Source organism: Rattus norvegicus, chromosome 5, assembly GCF_021556685.1.
Source record: "Rattus norvegicus strain SHRSP/BbbUtx chromosome 5, alternate assembly SHRSP_T2T, whole genome shotgun sequence".
In the NCBI taxonomy this organism is placed as follows: Eukaryota; Metazoa; Chordata; class Mammalia; order Rodentia; family Muridae; genus Rattus; species Rattus norvegicus.
The window spans coordinates 141,108,248-141,127,798 of NC_141538.1; positions in this window are offsets into that span (position 1 = coordinate 141,108,248).

Here is a 19,551-nt window from a genome sequence, read left to right on the forward strand (position 1 = left end):
AGATATACTTATTCCAAAGAAAAGACACAGACCAGAGCTGGGTTCACCTGAACCACTATCTTCCCTTCTCCAGAATAGAAGTGAATTTGAGCTCCAGCTTTAGTTAGGAAGCCCCTTCCTAACAAGGGTAAAGACATTGAGGAATCACCAGGGAAGAGTGAGTATTAGTCTTTTTTCCAAAGTCCACACCCCACTTTGTAGTACAGGCATAGGGCTTGGTGTCTGCAGACCTTGAACTAGGGTAGTTTGGGTCATCATGGGTCCCTGTAGTCTCTGAATGGAGAGCTCCTGTATCCACCACAAAAATATAGACTAGGAACAGAAATTAAAATTATCTAGCAATTGGGGAAGGTAAGAAACCACAAGACCAAAGGAAAATCCCATTTTCAAGAATGGGCAGGTATATTTATCTGGGGTCCATTTGATCTGTGACAGATGTGTAGACTCATGCCTTTGAGACCTAGAAAAAGCTATAGGTTTGAGTTTAAAAAAAAACATAGAACATTTTTTTTCTCAGTTCAGAGGATTAGGTATATAGATTGATAGAGATGTTTCTAGCAAAAAGAGAAGCATCTTTAAGTTTATATTCAGAAGACAACCAAAGGGAAGTTAAAGTCTTGAGCTTGTGTTACAAACTGCCAGTGTTCCATTAGCTTAGCAGAAATCCATTGATCAATGTTAAAATTCTGAACTTTGAAATAACAGTAACATGTGGGGAGAATATGAAACATTTCCCATTTTTTATACCTTAAGTCATTTTTACATCTCTATAACTTGCATTTATATACCTTAAAACATCATCTTAGACTCTCCAACATTTATAACTTATATTTATCAATTTTAGACATCTTTACTTACATTTACCAACGTAAAACATCTTTTATCTGAAGCATTTATTTTTTATTTCTAAATCATCATCATCTAAGTTCTTTTACATCCTCTAACCTTCATCACTTGCATTTATCAATCTCAAACATTTCCATAAATAGTTTTTCTTATGCCTTAACCTGCTGGATTGGATCAAACTCACCTGTGCCAGAGCTTGGGAGTCAGCAGTGCTGTCCGCTGCATTGCTCCACTTTGCTGCCTCTGCTGCCACCATGACCACTCAGGGTGTGGTGTCCAGCTCCATGCTGACTCCACCCCTCTGGGGGTCCAGCAGCAAGTGCAAGGTGGCAGGCCAGTAATGGAATCAGCAGGGGACTGCCCCTCTCCCCCCAGGGAACAGCTTAGTTTTACCTTCCTTCTCTGAAATCCACTTCTCTCTCCTAGCCCTAATCAAGGTCCGAAGACTGAAAGTATCTACAGGTGCTTTACCTGGTCCATGCATATTATAATAATCTTGAAGTTTTTCCCCAGCCTTCTTCCGAGTTCCTAAATTTATTGTACTTTCCCCAGGAAACCAAGAACAAACCTTTTCTATAAAACCTAAGAGATTATGTCATTGCTGTTGCCCTGCTTTAACAAAGCATATTAAATTTTACTTTTTCCAAGCTCCTTTACTTTTTCTGAGTTCTCTTTTCAGTATTTTCCTATGTCTAATACGCTCAAGAATTTTCACCACACTTTTACCTTGTCCAAATGCTTGCTTTTTCCACAGTGTCCATCACTTAATCCCCTATTCACAGAGCTACACCATTCAACCACCACCTGCATCAGAGCTCAGTGGCACAGGGTCAAGCAGCTTCTGAGGGAGTAGTGAGGATTAATGATAGGAAAGGCAGAAAAAGATACAAAAGATAGATATAAAATTGGGAGGGCTGAAGGTCAATATGACATCAGCCTCAATTTTTATTTTTCTTACCCTTTTTATACCACACAATACCATGGGAAACAAAGTCACGAGTTAACAGAAACAATTACTGAAATATACACATAAAATATCTGTTCCCATCTAAAAGCCTCCCTGTTCCTTCCACCAAGGTCAATAGAATCTTCAGTTCCTCGCCTTGAGTCTCAAGGGCACCACCTCCTTTTACTGCTCCATGCCTCAGCAGGCTGGGAAATCTGCCAACAGACCCTGACCCTCCTTGACTCTGCCTAACAGGCAGGCTTTTCTCTCTTTTATTCTCTGCCTCAGAGAAACAGCAAATGGCTCCTGGCCATTTACAGACCTTGAAAGGACACTACTCAATTTCATAAAGAAAAACAAAAAGTTCAGGATAGTTAAAACAATTCTTTACAATAAAAGAACTTTCAGAGGTATCACCATTCCTGATTTCAAGCTATACTACAGAGCTGTAGTAGTAAAAACCATATGGTATTGGCATAAAAATAGACATGTTGATCAAATGAATCGAACTGAAGACCCAGACATAAATCCACACACCAATGAACACCCAATTTTTTTATAAAGAAGTCAGAAATAAGCAATGAAAACAAGAAAGTATCTTTCACAAATGGTGCTGGTCTAACTGGATGTCTGCATGTAGAAGAATGTGAATAGATCCATATTCATCACCCTGCACAAAACTTAAGTCCAAGAGGATTAAAGACCTCAGTATAAAACCAGACACACTAAATTGAATAGAAAAGAAAATATGGAATAGCCTTGAGCTCATTAGCACAGGAAACAACTTCCTGAACATAGGGGTTAGTTCACCACCAACACACATAGTGCAAGTACTATGATCAACAATTAATAAATGGACATCATGAAACTAGAAAGTTTCTGTAATACAAAGGACACTGTCAATACAACAAAACAGCAGCCTAAAGAATGGGAAAAGATGTTTACCAATTCCACACCCTATAGAGGGCTAGTGTCCAAAATATATAAAGAACCCAAGAAACTAGACATCAGGGTTGGGGATTTAGCTCAGTGGTAGAGCACTTGCCTAGCAAGCGCAAGGCCCTGGGTTCGGTCCCCAGCTCCGAAAAAAAAAAAAAAAAAAAAAAAAAAGAAAGAAACTAGGCATCAACGAACCAAACAATCCAATCCAAAAATGATGCACAGAGCTAAACAGAGTGTTCTCAAAGAGGAATCTCAAATGGATGAGAAACACAGATATGTTCAACATGCTTAGATGTTAGAGTCCAGGAGGAAAAAGTCACTAGAGTCCAGCAAAGCAAGATCTTTATTTGAATTAGGCAGCAAAACCTGACCAGTCAGAGACAACAGCACAGACTCAGGAGCCGACTGCATCTTCAAATTTCATCTCACTCAGTATTTAAGCAGATGAGAAAAATGTATTGTACTCAATCCACTACCAATTGATCCGGGCCATAAAATAGACTCAGGAGCTAAACTATAACCCTGACTCAGAGTTTGGGCTCGAAATACACAAATATCTGTGCCAAGTTATCCCACCAAACAAAATTTAGGAATAGGTAACTTCTTTGGAACATGTCATTGTTGGTACACTTATCCTGTTCCCATTGGCTGGATTATCGAGCTGTGGTGGTTTGAATATTCTTGACCCAGAGAGTGGCACAATTAGGAGGTGTGGCCTTGTTGGAGGAAATGTGTCATTGTATGTTGTGGTTTGCCCTGAAGTTATCTGTATTTTGATGCTAATTCCACTGCCCCAAGGACAGCTGCCTAGTCAAGGACTCAGAACTCAGGTGACTTCACCAGAACCACCTCTCCATTGAATTTGTAAAGTACCGGTGAGGGGCAGGTACAGGATAGAAGGAGGCCTGTCATTGGAGGAGAAGGAAGGATGGGTGGGAGAGAAGTTTGAAGGAAGAGGAGGAGACAGAGAGAGAAAGAGACAGGGGGGAGAGAGGGGCAGAGAAGCGGTGGCAGGACAAGATGGCAGGTGATGTTAAGATTCTGCTCTGTGTATTTACAGGTTGTTATTAATGTTTTCAAGGGATGGATGGGACTGGGCTTTGTATGTTTAGGTGGGCAATTATATCTCATCAGTTGGGTCAAAGATTATTGTGTTGTGTGTTCTTTTATGTGAAGGTTTGAGTGTAGGAAAGTGCGCGGCTGGGATGTGTTTCCGCCAAGATATCTAGCAGATATCTTGGGGCACCGCGGCGCGGACCTAGTGGGGTAAAAGACAACCATACTTTTTATTTTTTATATTTTTACAACAACAGTTGTATGGGTGGGTTTTGAGACCTTCCTCCTAGCTCCCTGGAAGACAATTTGCTCCTGGCTTCTTTTGGATGAAGATGTAGAACTCTTGGCTCCTCCTGCCCCATGCTTGCCTGGATACTGCCATTCCCCCTACCTTGATGATACTGGGCTGAATCTCTGAACCCAATTCCAATTAATGATGTCCTTTATAAGAGTGGCCTTGGTCATGGTGTCTGTTCACAGCAGTAAAATCTTAACTAAGACAACAGCTCTAGCAGGGTGATTTGCCTAGCATTCTCATCTCAACTTGCCAGCTGTGATGTCAATTACCCACATTCATATCTCTTTCTGCCAAGCGGGATATCAGTTACCCATGGAGGTCATGAAACAAAATTTATTTGACTCCTATTCAAAGTGGAAGTTTTATTTAAAATGGCTTCAATTTGGTTCCATTTACATAGCTGTCAGAGAAAGGCAAAACTACTTTGAGATCCCATCTTTTTTTTTAATTCTGTTTTTTCTTAAGATTTATTTTTTTTATTTTATGTATGTGAATACACTGTCACTGTCTTCGGACACACCAGAAGAGGGCATCAGATCCCATGGTTGTGAGCCACCATGTGGTTGCTGGGAATTGAACTCAGGACCTCTGGAAGAGCAGTCAGTGCTCTTAACCTCTGAGCCATCCCTCCAGCCCCTGAGATTTCATCTTACATCTGTCAGAATGATTAAAAACAATAACATAGGTGACAGCTCATGCTGTCAAGGATGTGGAACAAGGAGAACACTCCTCCATTGCTGGTGGGAGTGCAAACTTGTACAACCAGCATGAAAATCAATATGGCAGTTCCTCAGAAAATCGGAAATCAGTCTACCTGAAGACCCAGCTTCATCACTCTTAGGCATAGAAACAAAAGATGCCCCATCCTACTGCAACCACACTTGCTTAGCTATGTTCATAGAAGCTTTATTCCTAATAGCCAGAAACTGGAAACAACATAGATGCCCCTCAAACAGAAGAACGGATAAATAAAATGTGGTATATTTATACAATGGAGTGTTACTCAGCTGTTAGGGAAAAAAATGACATCATGAAAATTTTTTGGCAAATGGATGGAACTAGAAAAAAACACCCTGAGTGAGGTTACCCAGGCCCAGAAAGACAAATGTGATTTTTTTACCCACAAGTGGATATTAGCTGTTAAGTAAAGAATAATCACACTGTGATCCACAGACCCAGAGAGGCTAAGTAACAAGGAGGGCTCTAGGGGGTGCATGGATCTCCCTGGGGAGGGGAAAATATATCTATTTTGCGGGTAGACTTGGTGGGTGGCGATGGAAACAGGAGGGAATCGGGTGAGGGAGTGAGATACAGAGGGAGAGAGTACAGGGAAAGATTACTAGAATACTGAAACATTTGAGGAGCGTGACAGAAACTTCCTTCCGCTATGAAGATGAACCCAGCAAGGACTCCTAGTGATGGAGGAGATGAAGCCTGAATCATCCATCTTTGATAACCTAGCAAGGCTCCCAGTGGCAGGACTCAGGTACCAATCCAGCCATATTTGCTCTGCCTGCAGGATGTGCTGGGGCATTGGTGGCTCAAGGCTTGTGAGAGTGGCCAACCACAAGAGGGAGCCCATGCCCAACACCGCCTGGATGTCCAGGAACAGGATGGTTCCGATACCTAGGGTAAGGGGAACACCCATAAGGAAGGGGAGGGGGGAGGGGGATGTTTGCCCGGAAACCGGGAAAGGGAATAACACTCGAAATGTATATAAGAAATACTCAAGTTAATTTAAAAAAAAACACACACAACTGAGAGGGGGAAAATGTCACTGAAATGATTCCTGTTAATATTCATACACTGATGCCTAGCCTCACTGACATCGGAGAGGCTCCTTCCGGCAGCTTATGGGAGCAGATGAGAGATGGGAGAGACCCAGTCAAACGTTAGCTGGAACTCAGGGAAACCTGTAGAGGAGGAGGAGGAGGAAGGATTTTAAGAGCCAGAGGGGTTGACTCCAGAAAAACACACTCCACAGAATCAACTAAGGAAGGCTCATAGGGGCTCATAAAGAGTGAAGCAGCAATCACAGAGTCTGCACTGGGTCTGTGCTAGGTCCTCTGCATACATGCAATGGGTACTTAACTTGGGGGGGGGGTTGTAGGGATCCTAACAGAGGGAGAAAGGACATTAATGACTCTTTGCCAGTTCCTGGGACCCTTTTCCTCCTATGAGTTGCCTCATCTCCAGACTTGATACAGGTGTTTGTGCCTGGTCTTATTGCACTGTGTTATACTGAGTTCCGTTGGTATCACTGGGAGGCCTGGCTCTTTCCTGAAGAGAAATGGAGAAACAATGCATCTGAGGAGAGGGGAGGCTGCAGTTGGAATGAATTATATGAGAGAAGAATAAATTTAAAAATAAATGTTCGTTTTCAGGCCAGACTTGATGGTGTGTGCCTTTAATTTCAGACTAGAAGAGGCTAGCAGACTCTGGTCTGCAGAGTACATTTCAGGACAGCCAGGGCTGTTATACAAAAATCCATCCACAAATAATAATATTATAAGAGGAGGAGGAGGAAGAGCAGCAGCAGCAGCAGCAGCAGTAGTAGTAGTATATTTTTGGTTGCATTGCCTGCATATATAACTGCACACCAGGGGCTGCAGAGATGGCTCAGTGGTTAAGAGCACTGACTTTTCTTCCACAGGTCCTGAGTTCAATTCCCAGCAACCACATGGTGGCTCACAACCATCTGCAATGGGATCCAATGCCCTCTTCTGGTGTGTCTGAAGACAGCAACAGTGTACTCATATAAATAAAAATAAATCTTAAAAAAAAAAATACTGCACACCATATGTGTGTGTAGTGCTGGGAGGAGACCAGATAAAGAAGTTGGGTCCCTGGAACTGACGTTGCACTCATGTGGGTTCTGAGAATTGAACCAGGGACATCTGAAAGAGTAGTCAGAGCTCTTAACTACCGAGGCATCTCTCCAGCCCCTGATTTTTTTGAGGGGGAGGAGGGAGTTGTTTGGTTGATTGGTTAGTTGGTTTTTAGGGTGGCCTGGTACAAATTAGTCTCAAACTTACAGAAACCCTATTTTTTTCTGTCTCCTGACTACTGAGATTACAAACAGAAGGCATCACACATAGCCTAAAATTAACTGGTTGTGTGTGTGTGTGTGTGTGTGTGTGTGTGTGTGTGTGTGTACAGTATATGTGCACATGTGTACAAGTGTGCACTGCTGTCTTAATGCAGAAGCCAGAGAACATCAGGTGTTCCACTCTATCACACTGTACTTAATTTTACATTCTACTTAATCTCTGGAGCAGGCTGGTGGGCAGCAAGCCCCAGCAACCCTCCCCCCAAAAAAACTAGATTATAGGTGTGTGTAGACCACATACAACTTTTAATGTAGGTTCTACAAGCCCTGTGCTAGCTTAGGAATAACTCTTAACTTTTTCTTACTGTATTACTCAGAGGTATTGAGTCCATGCTGTTGTTTTAACATTTATTTTTTATTATTTTTAGCTATGTGTAGCTATGTGTGTCTGCATGGGAGTGAGCAAATATGTGTTCGGGTGCTTACAGAAACCAGAGTGTCAGATCCCCTGGAGCTGGAGTTACAGAGGTTGTGAGCCACCTGACATGGGTGCTGGGAACTGAACTCAAGTTCCCTGGAAGAGCAGTAGGTGCTCTTAACTGCTGAGACATCTCTTCAGTTCTTGAGTCCACCCTGTATAACTGTCACCACCATCCACCTCCAGGGTCCTTCTTGCCAAACTCAAGCTCAATACCCACTTATGCTAGCTAGTTTTGTGTCAACTTGGTACAAGCTAGGGACATCTGAGAGGAAAGAACAACTGACTATATGCCCCCAGATCAGGCTGTAAACAAATCTGTAGGACATTTTCTTAGTGATTGATATTGGATGGCCCAACCACCCTGGGCTGGAGGGCCTGTGTTCTATAACAAAATGGACTAAGCAAGCCATGAAGAGCAGTCCAGTGGGCAGCATCCATCCATGGCCTCTGCATCAGCTCCCTATTTGAGTTTCTGCCTTTAGTTCCTTTAGTGATGGATTGTGATGCAGAACTGTAAGCAAGATAAACCCTTTCTTCTCCAAGTTGTTTTTGGTCATCACAGCAATAGTCATCCTAAGACTCCACTAAAGAATGACTCCTTATTCCCTGTGATGGTCAATACTGACTCTCAACTTGGAATCTACGTTCAGCTAGGAGACAAACATCTTGGCATGCCTGTGAGATGGTTTTTAGATTGAGCATACTGAGGTTGGGAGGCTTGACTTAAATATCTGTGGCACCATTTCATGGGCTGGGGAAAGGAGAAAGAAATCTGAGCAACGGCCTTGATCGTTCTCTCTGTTTACTGACTGTGGGTGCAAGAATAACCTGACTCAAGCATGGTGATGCTTGTCCTGCCATGGTGGACTGTACCCTCAAAAACTATGAGCCAAGAGGCCAAGTGTGGTGATGTACATCTTAAATCCCAACACTCAAAAGGCAGGGGCAGGAAGACCTCTGTGAGTTCAAGCCAGCTGGGTCTACATAGTGAGTTCCAGAGTTATATAGTGAGACTCTGTAGATAGATGTGTGTGTGTGTGTGTGTGTGTGTGTGTGTGTGTGAGAGAGAGAGAGAGAGAGAGAGAGAGAGAGAGAGAGAGAGAGGGAGAGAGAGAGAGGGAGAGAAAGGAGCCATAAGTCAAAATATGTCCTTCCTCCTTAAGTTGTTTTTCTCAGGCAATGAGAAAAGTAACTAACACCCGCCCCCTCTCTGTACTCCCTAGCAATCACCATTCTATCTACTCCTTGTCTCTATAATTTGATTGCTGTAAGTACCTCATAGAGATAAAGTATTAAATATGAAAACTGCTATGAATAAGTATCTCCAAGTATTTCTTCAACACCTGCCTTTGAGCCCAGACCAAGAAGTGGAATGTTGAGTCATATAGTGGTTCTATTTTCAAATTCTTTTAAATTTTATTTTACATGTATGGGTGCGTATCTATGTGTACCTGCATTATCTATGTGTACTGTGTGGGTGTCTAGTGCCCACAGAGGCCCGAATAGGGAGTTGGATGCCCTGGAACTGAAGTTACAGATGTTTGTGGGCTGGCAGGTGGGTATTTAGAATCACACCAAGTTCCCCCGGAAAAGCAGGCAGTGCTCTTAACCATTGAGTTGTTTTTCTAACCCTGTGATCTTTTTAATTTTGCAGGAGAGTACCAGATTGTCTCCCATATTCTATGTATCGTTTTGCATTCTTACCAATAATACTCGGGTTGTAGTTTCTCCACATCGTTGACAACACTTGGCTTGTTTCGTTTCTGTTTCATATCAACATTTGTGAAAACTACAGAACACATGTATCTGCCTCGGCTCTGAAACAAAGCTCCAACACGCATAGGAGATAATGGCACTAAAAGAACCATTTAGTCTTTACAGTTTCTCACAGAAATATTCTCAGGCCTTTATAATTTCTTTTTTTTAATTTATTTATTTATTATATATAAGTACACTGTAGCTGTCTTCACACACACCAGAATAGGGCATCGGATCTCATTATAGATGGTTGTGAACCACCATGTGGTTGCTGGGATTTGAACTCAGGACCTCTGGAAAAGCAGACAGTGCTCTTAACCTCTGAGCCATCTCTCCAGCCCCCATGGCCTTTATAATTTCTTGACTGATAGAAGTGTCTGGCATAGCTCCTAAATCACTCAGATTTCCCTGCGGATAGAAGCATCTTTAATTCTAATGAGATGACTCTTGGTGAACTCCCTCAGAGGGGATGATCGCAAAAAGACCAAACCATGACTAGAAGTTTGAAATGTTCAGCCCCACCCCAATTATACACATAGAGGAGACTGAGTTATAAAAGTAGTTAGGATAGAGGAGATTGAATTAATCATCAAGAGTCCAAGAACTTTGTCTGGAAATATAGGTCAGTCTGTACTCAGGCCTTCATTTCATCTCTAGCATTCATGGAAGAAAAAAAAAACCAACCGGATAGGATGCGTTAGACTTCAAGGGAGACTAAAGACGCAGAAGGCAGCAAGAGACCAGAATCTGACCTCAGCAGATGAGACTGTTTATTTCAAACATCAAAGGGCAAACACTCTCCCATGGTAATGGGAGTTTTGCAAAGGGAAAAGGCTGGCTGGGGCCCTTTATAGGAATGGGGAAGGACCTAGGGAATAAGGAAGTTGATGAGGCCATCGGAGAATATGTGCAGAGTTGTGGTCTCTTCTTCCTGAAATTGTTTGATCAGCTGAGACAGACTATCTTGGGAAATGGCTGTCTCAGTAAACATTCCTCTCTGTGGCTGACTGATAACTGTTGGGTAAGGCCAGCTGAAACTTCATAGGAATTCTGTTTTTACAATTGAGAGACTCTGATATGATAGTTTGTGCTTGTAATCTCAATGATAGGACAATGGAGACAGAAATATTCCTGGAGTTGGCTGGCCAGCAACATTAGCTTAATTGGTGAGCCCCAGTTCCCTATTAGAAATTTTGTCTCAAAAAATTAAAATAATAATAATAATAATAAAAATAAATAATAATAATAATAATAATAAACAAGGCAGGTGGCTCCTGAGGAAGGACATCTGAGGTTGACCTCTGTTCTTCACAAACATGCATACTTGCACATGCATACATATGTGCACTTATACGCACACACACACACAAACACACACACACACACACACACACACACACACACACACACACACTACAAGAAGTATAGATACTGAAAAGATTCTGGAGTGCTATCATCGGAGGTACCACAGTATGGTGGACAAAGAAAGGCCATGCCACAGGAGACCTGTGGCCTTTTACATGTCTTTCCTGTGCGGTACTCAATTTTCTTTCTTCCTCTGTTTGGGTTGGGCTGGGTTGGGTTGGGTTGGGTTGGGTTTTTTGTTTAAACAAGGATTCTCTGTGTAGCCCTGGCTGTCCAGAAATTTGCTCTGTAGACCAGAAAGCTCTGCTTGTATTGAAGGCAAAGCTGAGAGCCTGGATGAGGAAGTGTCTGATGACATTGGCCCAGTTACCATGCCAGAAGGACAGGAGTTCCTTGTTGGCCAAGTCCAGGAAGAGCTGGCTGTTTCACTGCTGTCCAGGCTGTGAAGCCATCTTCAGGTAGCAAATAACTTATCATCCCTGTCCTTGGGGCTGCAAACCATGCAGTCTGTAGTGCCTTCGCATTGCTTATCGGCCGTAATTTGCTTGCTGGCATGCTGCAGCAGCAGCTTAACCTACTTGATGGGTGCTACCACTATCTTGAAGACGCTGAGGCCACTCCACCAGCCAAGGACATAGCAGCATCTATCATGCTGAAAGTTAAAAAAAAAAAAAAAAAGAGGCAGGTGACTGAGGAACAGGACTGGGTTGACAACTGGCTTTGAGTCCCGGACCTTGGGCTTTCCTTTCAATTTTCTTTTCATATTTTTTATTGGTTGTTTTATTTATTTACATGTCAAATGTTATCCCCCTTCCCAGTTTTCCCTCCAAAAACCCCTATCACCTCCCCCCCCATGCCTCTATGACGGTGCTCCCCTACCTGCCCACCCACTCCTGCCTCAGTGCCTTAGCATTCCCCTACACTGGGTCATCAAGCCTCCACAAGACCAATGGCCTCTCCTCCCATTGATGCTACATAAGGCCATCCTCCACTGCATATCCAGCTGGAGCCATGGGTCCTCCCCATGTGTACTCTGTGGTTGGTGAATAAGTCCCTGGGAGTTTGGGGGGTCTGGTTGGTTGATGTCAACTATGCAGTTCTTTGCCCTGATACACCAGAGGCAGGGCCTCTCTGAGCTCAGAACGAAGGCATGGCATTGCTAAGCATGCTTTCTCCCACACTCTGGTCTTCTCTGTTTCTCTGACTCTCCATGCCTAACTCAAAAGGCATGATGTTCTTCCACCTCTCTTCCTCTTTGAGGCTGCAGAGATTTTTTTTCTCAATTTGCCTGTCCTATTGCTTTTATCTCAAATTTTAATAATATTGTCCTTGGGCTTCAAGAAAAAAAAGTTAAATTTTTTAAATTATTTATTTATTTATTTATTTATTTATTTATTTATTTATTTATTTATTTTATGTACATGAGTACACTGTAGCTGTCCTCAGAAACACCAGAAGAGGGCATCAGATCTCATTACAGATGGTTGTGAACCACCACGTGGTTGCTGGGATTTGAACTCAGGACCTCTGGAAGCACAGTCAGTGCTCTTAACCTCTGAGCCATCTCTCCAGCCCTCAAATTTTATTAATTTATTTATTCATTCATTCATTCATTCATTCATTCATTTTTTAGGGCCTCAAATATCCCAGGCTGTCATCAAATTAGATATGTATCTGAGGATGACTTCAAATTTCTGATCCTCCTGCCTCCACCTGGAATTACAGGATTTATCATCATACCTGTTTTTCTTGATGCCAGAAATAGAGCCCAGGGCTTCCTGAATGCAGCATCTGCTTTCCATCGACTGAGCCACACCCCCAGCTCCCAAGTACTGGAGAGAAGGCTCAGTGACTCGGAACACTGGCTGCTACTGCAAAAGACTGGAGTTCAATTCCCAGCACCCACATGACAGTCTACAACTGTAACTCTAGTTCCCAAGGGGTCTGATACTCCCTTCTGGCATCCCTAGACAGCCAACACACAAGGTCTACAGACTTTGCAGTTGCACAAGCAAGAAAAACACCCACATACTTAAATTTTAAAAACGATTTAATTTTTTTATTAAGTGGGACAGGGTAGCTCATGCCTCTAATCCCAGCACTCAGGAGGCAGAGGCAGGCAGATCTCAGTGGAGGCCAGACTGGTCTACAGAAGTTTTATAGGACAGCAAGAGCAGAGAAACCTTGTTTCAAAAACAAACAAACAAAAATTATTTTATTATATTGTGTGTGCTTGTGTGTGTTACATTGTGTGTGCTTGTGTGTGTGTGTGTGTGTGTGTGTGTGTGTGTGTGTGTGTGTGTGTGTGGTATGAACATGCATGCTATAGGGTGTGTGTAGAACAGAGGACAACTTGCAGGAGTCAGTTCTCTCCCCCCACTATACGGTCCTTCAGGATACAACTAAGATTGTCGAGCTTGGTGACAAGTGCCTTTACCTCTGGGCCATTTTACCAGCTACCCAAGGCTCCCACCATATATATGGTGGTTTGTATAAACTCAGCCCAGGCAGTGGCACTATTAGAAGGTGTGACCCTGTTGGAGTAGGTGTGTCACTGTGGGTGTGGACTTTAAGACCCTCACCCTAGCTGCCTGGAAGCCATTCTTCCACTAGCAGCCTTCAGGTGAAGATGTAGAGCTCTCAGCTTCTCCTGCACCATGCCTGCCTGGATGCTGCCAGGCTCCTGCCTTGATGATAATGGACTGCACCTCTGAACCTGTAAGCCAGCCCCAATTAAATGTTACTCATGAGTTGCCTTGGTCATCATGTCTGTTCGCAGCAGTAAAACCCTAAGTCAAGGTTCATTTCTGGGTCTTCAATTTTATTCCATTGATCTACCTGCTGTCTCTGTACCAATACCATACAGTTTTTATCACCATAGCTCTGTAATACATCTTGAGGTCAGGGATGGTGATCCCCCCAAGATGTTCTTTTATTGTTGAGGATAGTTTTCACTATACTGGGTTTTTGTTATTCCAAATGAATAAATTGCTCTTCCTAACTCTATGAAGAATTGAGTTGGAATTTTGATGAGTGTGAGAATTGCATTGAATCTGTAGATTGCTTTTGGTGAGATGGCCATTTTTACAATATTAATCCTACCAACCCATGAGCATAGGAGATCTTTCCATCTTCTGAGATCTTCAATTTCTATCTTCAGAGACTTGAAGTGCTTGTCATACAAAAAAAGTTAATTTTATTTATTAGTATTAGTGTCTCTGTGCGTACATGTGTTCTGTAAGGGTTCTACAGCATGTGTGTGGACATCAGAAGACAAGCTTCACGATTCCGTCCTGTCTTTCCTCCAGGGTAGGGTGGAAGCTCTGGGGATCAAACTCAGGTTATCAGGCTTGCACAGCAATCACTTTTACCTGTGGAGCCATCTCACAGCCTCTTACACATCCTCTTTAAGGAAATGTCCATTTGAAGCCTTTGACCATTTTATACATGGATTTCTGTAGTTATCTGCTGGGTCAACTTCTGGAAGCTTAGCCCCAGGCTGGGTCCTCTCTGAAGCAGCTAAGGGAGAAGAGCATTGAAAGGGCCAAGACTTGGTCTTGCAAAAGATTAGGTTGCTTATTATTATAATGTTTACCTATCTTGATTCCAACATACTCTGAAGCCAAAAGTTGCAGGCCTCTGGGCAAATTAACACTTGTCATTAAACAACAGAGTGTTAAGTAAAAGATTAATTGCTAAGATTCCTTTGTCTCTTGCTCAAAAGCCTCATCTCTTGCTTTTCAGGCAAGAGGGAGGTTTGGGGTAATAAACTTTTATTGAACAAGGAGAATAGAGTCACACTCAAAGAAAGAAAAACTTTTACACAAGCAAATATGTACAAACTCACATATATTCATATACAAATTCAGATACATACTCATGTACTCCTGTTGGGTCAAGCTATTTATCTCATATTTTCATACACACACGCGCGCGCGCGCGCGCGCGTGCGCGCGCGCATATGGAGCAAAAGCCCAAGTGTCAGTGCAGAAAGAACTCACTTATTCTGGTTGAAATTTTAGCTACAATCTTTAATGTATAGAGAAAGAAAAAACTTCTACTCTATTATTGCTAAATGAATTAAATCCAAGTCTGTAAGAAAAAAAATTGTCCTCTTTAGTAAGACTAAGCCTGCCTTGCTGTTAAGAAAATACCTTTTCTCTGCTACATATGTAGCAGGACCAGCCCATGTATCAGGATGTGTAGCCCTCGCTGTCCTGGAACTCACTCTGTAGACCAGTCTGACCTCAAACTCAGATCCTCAGATACACCACCTCTGCCTCCAGAGTACTGTGGTTGAAGTTTACCAACCAGGCTTAGTCCTATCTGTTTTTGAGAATGAGGTATTGAAGCCTTATAGTGGTTTGACTAAAAAGCAGTTCCCAAGGCTGGGTCTAGCAACACACACCTTTAGTCCCAGCACTAAGGAGGTAGAGGCATGTAGATGTGTGTGCTTGAGAAAACCCTAGTCTGCATAGTGAGTTCCAAGCTAGCCAGAACTACACAGTGAGACCCTGTAAATGAATAAATAAATAAGTAAATAAATAAATAAATAGATGTATGTATGTCTCCCATAGGCTTGGGTATTTAAACAAGTGGTCCCCAGTTGGTTGTAGTGTTTGGAGAGGCCTGAGTGGTGCAGCCTTGCTAGAGGAAGTGTGTTAAGCATTGTCCTACTTCCACTTTGAGCGTTTTGCTTTGTGCTTGTGGTTAGAGACGTGATAGCATTAGGCTTGGTGCTGTATGCTTTAAACCCAGCACCTGAAAGGCAGAGGCAGGTAGATCTACGTGAGTTTGAAATCTGCCTGGTCTACATATCAAGTCCCAGGCCAGCTAGGGCTACAAAGTGAAACCCTGTCTCAAAACAAATAAATTAACAAACTAAAATCTCACAATTAAGATGCAGTTCCTCAGCTTCCTGCTCTAGCTGCTTTCTGTCATGCCTCACCCACTATCATGGACTCTCCCACTGGAACCATAAGCCCTAATAAACCCTCCCATCTGCCTTGGGTATGGTATTTCATCACAACAATAGGAACTACTAAAAGCCTGTAATTCTTTTACAGGCAGAGTCTGATACGTTATCTAGTCTGTAGACTCCTAGACTCAAGGAATCCTCATCTCAGATTCTGAAGTAGCTGACCTACAGATGTGTTTTAGTTCAAATGACTAGCGTCTCTGGTTACTATTGTAGATGTATCTATGTTAGAGGAAATGCTTGCTTTTTTTTTTCTTTTCTTTTTTTGACATAGAGTCTCACTGACTGGCTTGGAACTCAGAGAGAACTGCCAGCCTCTGCCTCCTGAGCGACGGTTTTAAAGGTGTGTGCCAACCTGTCCTTCTTGGGAAATGAATGTTTAAGATCAGAGAAAGCAAGGTGTGTTTGGCCACAGCGACAGGTTCAGGTTTGGGTGTGCTCTAACCCAATGTGCCCATGGAAACAATCAACTGCTAAGGACATTCTGTCTATAGGGAACAAAGACTGAATGAATTAAAAGTAAATCCTCCTGGGTATGTAAGAAGCAAGGTCCAAGGTCTTACGTCATTTTTCCAACTGCCATTGAGATTTCTTTTCTCCCAATGCCGGGGATCAAACCGACCACCCTGTGAATGCTAAGTATGGGCTCTACCACTGAGCTACAGTCCCATCCCACCTACACCTTGCCTCTATGGCTCTGCCTGGGTACAGAACCATCTGTCCTTCCTCATTAGTACTTGTTCTAGGGAACGAGTCTTTGCCCAGGGGACAACCAGGGCTTGCCACTGAGAGAGACAAGATGTCTCTCACTAAGGTAACTACCACGTTTCTGACCCACTGGAGAATTTACACCTATGCAGTCATCTCTCCGTAAGCAGTTCCCTTAACCCACCATCACATGCAAAAAGGTAAATTCCTTAGGAATTAACAATAAAGTTGAGCTAATCAGTTATTTCAAAATAAAAGGGAAATGGGGGAGGGGGATTGTTTTCTTTATTGTGTTTATTTTTGTCCAGGACATACAGTCTCTAACTCCAGGGTAAATTATTTCATGTATATTTGACCACAGTGAAAGGTTCGGGTTTACATGTGTTCTGATCCAATCTAATCCCTTTCTTTTCTTTTAGAGAACGCTAAGCTAAAGACTTCTGCCCTTTTAGACGGGAAAGAACAGAACGATGGCCCTATCCATGGTGGATAACAGTCACAGGATCACATAAGAAGCTGAAAGACTCCATGCAGAGAGACCCTTACTCAAGTCTTGGGAAATCGCGGACCCCAGACACAGAGAGACCATTTTGGATGTAATAAGCAAAGGCGAGGTTTATTACAGAGACCTATTACAGAGATCTCCGGGCCGACACATATCCCAGGACACATATCCCACGCAGGAGACAGAGGTGTCGACCCTGAGAGGCTGGGAGAAAGAGTATTTAAAGGCAGAGGCTGTGAGCACCAGGGGATGGGGGGATGTCACAGGAGAAATGCACAGCAAGTTACAGGATTGTTTTATGGCTCTAGGAGATAAGGGGACGCCAAAAGGTTTTATGGCCCCCTGGTTCCTGGAACAGAGCTACTAAATCAGGGGAACGGTTGGGTCTTTAGGTCCTCATTATTTTTAAAAGTTTGTCAAAATTGATGAAGCATTTGTATTTGAAACACCTCTGGTTAGGCTTGGGCCGGCGGTTTCCTAGAGTGCTCTCTGTAGGACACAATGGCTAGAAAGCACAAGTAGGGGCTTATCAGGGTCTGGAGGACATCTGGTTAAAGTATGACTCTGAGTAAGCTGGGGGGATGTCTTTGGATGGTTTATGGGTCAGTCCTCGATAGCCTGAGCTGGTTTTTGTATTCCTTTTCTTTATCTTTATGGCTATTCCTGGCGGCAGGGCTTAGCCCTGAGTTTGTGGCTTTTGGGGCTTACTCTTTTAATTTTATATTTTTAAACCTTAAATTCGTATAATTTTCCTTTCAAAGCCACTTAACAGATGAAAATCAACTAGATCCTCCTTAAACTGCTGGATCAAGCTTTCTCAAAAGCTCAGATTGCAAGTTTCAACATATCTCTGCCGTTTTTTAGTCCGGTGAAATGACAAATTCTGCTTGATTGCTTATTGTTTGCTTAATTTTTTTCTTACATTAAAAAAAAAATCTGTGCATATAAAGGGGAGGGGCACACCCATGCCACAGCAAGTGCATGCTTGTGAAAGTCAGAAAACAGCCACAAGCCCACGAGGACAAAGGGAGCAAAGTCACTGAATGAACAGGGTTTTGGCTATAGCTTAGGGTACCTCATTGGCATGGAGAGGCAGTCCAGGAATTCCAGGTGCTTGAGAAAGGAAGCTGAGCCTGTAATCTTACCAAGGCCATGTGACATTCCGCAGGTATCCAGTAGGGATTTGGGGTTGCCCAGAAAAGGTCAGAAAAGTAGAAGCCCGGCTGTTGAGAAGGCTAGGCCGACCCCAAGACAGGCTTCAAATCGGCAGTTCAGGAGACTAGGCCTAAATCTGTTTCCAAGAACTGCGCAAGTCCAAGCCTCAGAAGCTGCCCTGCCGCCTGGCCTGTGGCAAGGACAATGGGTCAGCAGCCGTTTCCCGACTTCCCCAGCAACAGTTTCCAGCCCCCCAGCTCCTAGCAATGGTTCTGGAATGTCCCTAAGGATAGAGCCAAGATTAAGATCAAGGTCACTTACCCCTCCCCAGAATTCCCCCAATGTGCTTTAAGTCAGACCTGCAAGTTCGCTTTGAGGTCTTCTCATCTTTGTAGATGGTAGACCGCAGCATGCTGGACTTCTGCAGAATAAAACACTCTTCGAATTTACATACTATTTAAGTCCAAGGTATCATTCTTCAGCAAATCATAGACCCTTACACTGGTAAAGAGAGTTCTCCATTTTGTGCCAAGCCCAGAGAGCCATTCAGACAATGGTAGACTTCAACCTGAATTAACAGGGCCCAGTGGGAGTCCTGGTCCACAGGTTGAGAAACACTGGCCTAGACTCTCATTCCCTGGCACTTCCTCTTTCAAGCCCTTGGGGCCTTCTGATGGCTGTAGGGTATATTAGTCCTCTTTCTCTGAGTTGTCTCTTCCGTACCTGATCTGGATCCTTATTTGGTCAATTTTGTTTCAAAATGGGTTTATCTTCCTAACTTTCATTATATTTGTCATTGTGACAGTCGGGACAAAAATATTTTTAAATAAAAATAAAAGTTAACACCCCCAGAAAGCTCAAACAGAAAACATTTCTTTCAAAGACATCAGTGCTTTACAAAATCAAAAAGGACAGCAAGTCAGAAAAAAGTCAGCCTTTGCTCTCAGATTTGACGCCAGCTTTCAAAGAACTGAAGTTTCTAGGAATTACAACAATTACTACTGCTTACAGCAGCCGTGTGGGTGACTGTAGAGAAGTGTGTGGACCCTCCTGTCTTCCAAGTATGGCTCCAGGAGCAATGACAGGTGGCTTCTCTTCTTTTGCTTTCCAAATCTCATCTTTGATGCTCTTCACTGGTGGGAACTAACCATACCCTACCCAAAATGAATTTTGGAAAATACAGAGCTTAAATTTCCAGTCGTTGAGTAATACGGATAAACATAGAAAGCCTTGAATAGTGTGGATCGTCAAATACACTTGACACAGCCATTACCTGTAAATGAAATCAACCACTCCCACCGTCCACAGTTCACCCCCAGCCCTGTACTGATACAACGTCTTTATAGCATAGTTGCTTGGAACTCAGCTACCACATGCTGGAATTACAGTGTTACACTTGATTTACATTTTATTTTTATTTTTTTTTATTTTATTTTTGAGTTATGTAATGGTCTCACTATGTAG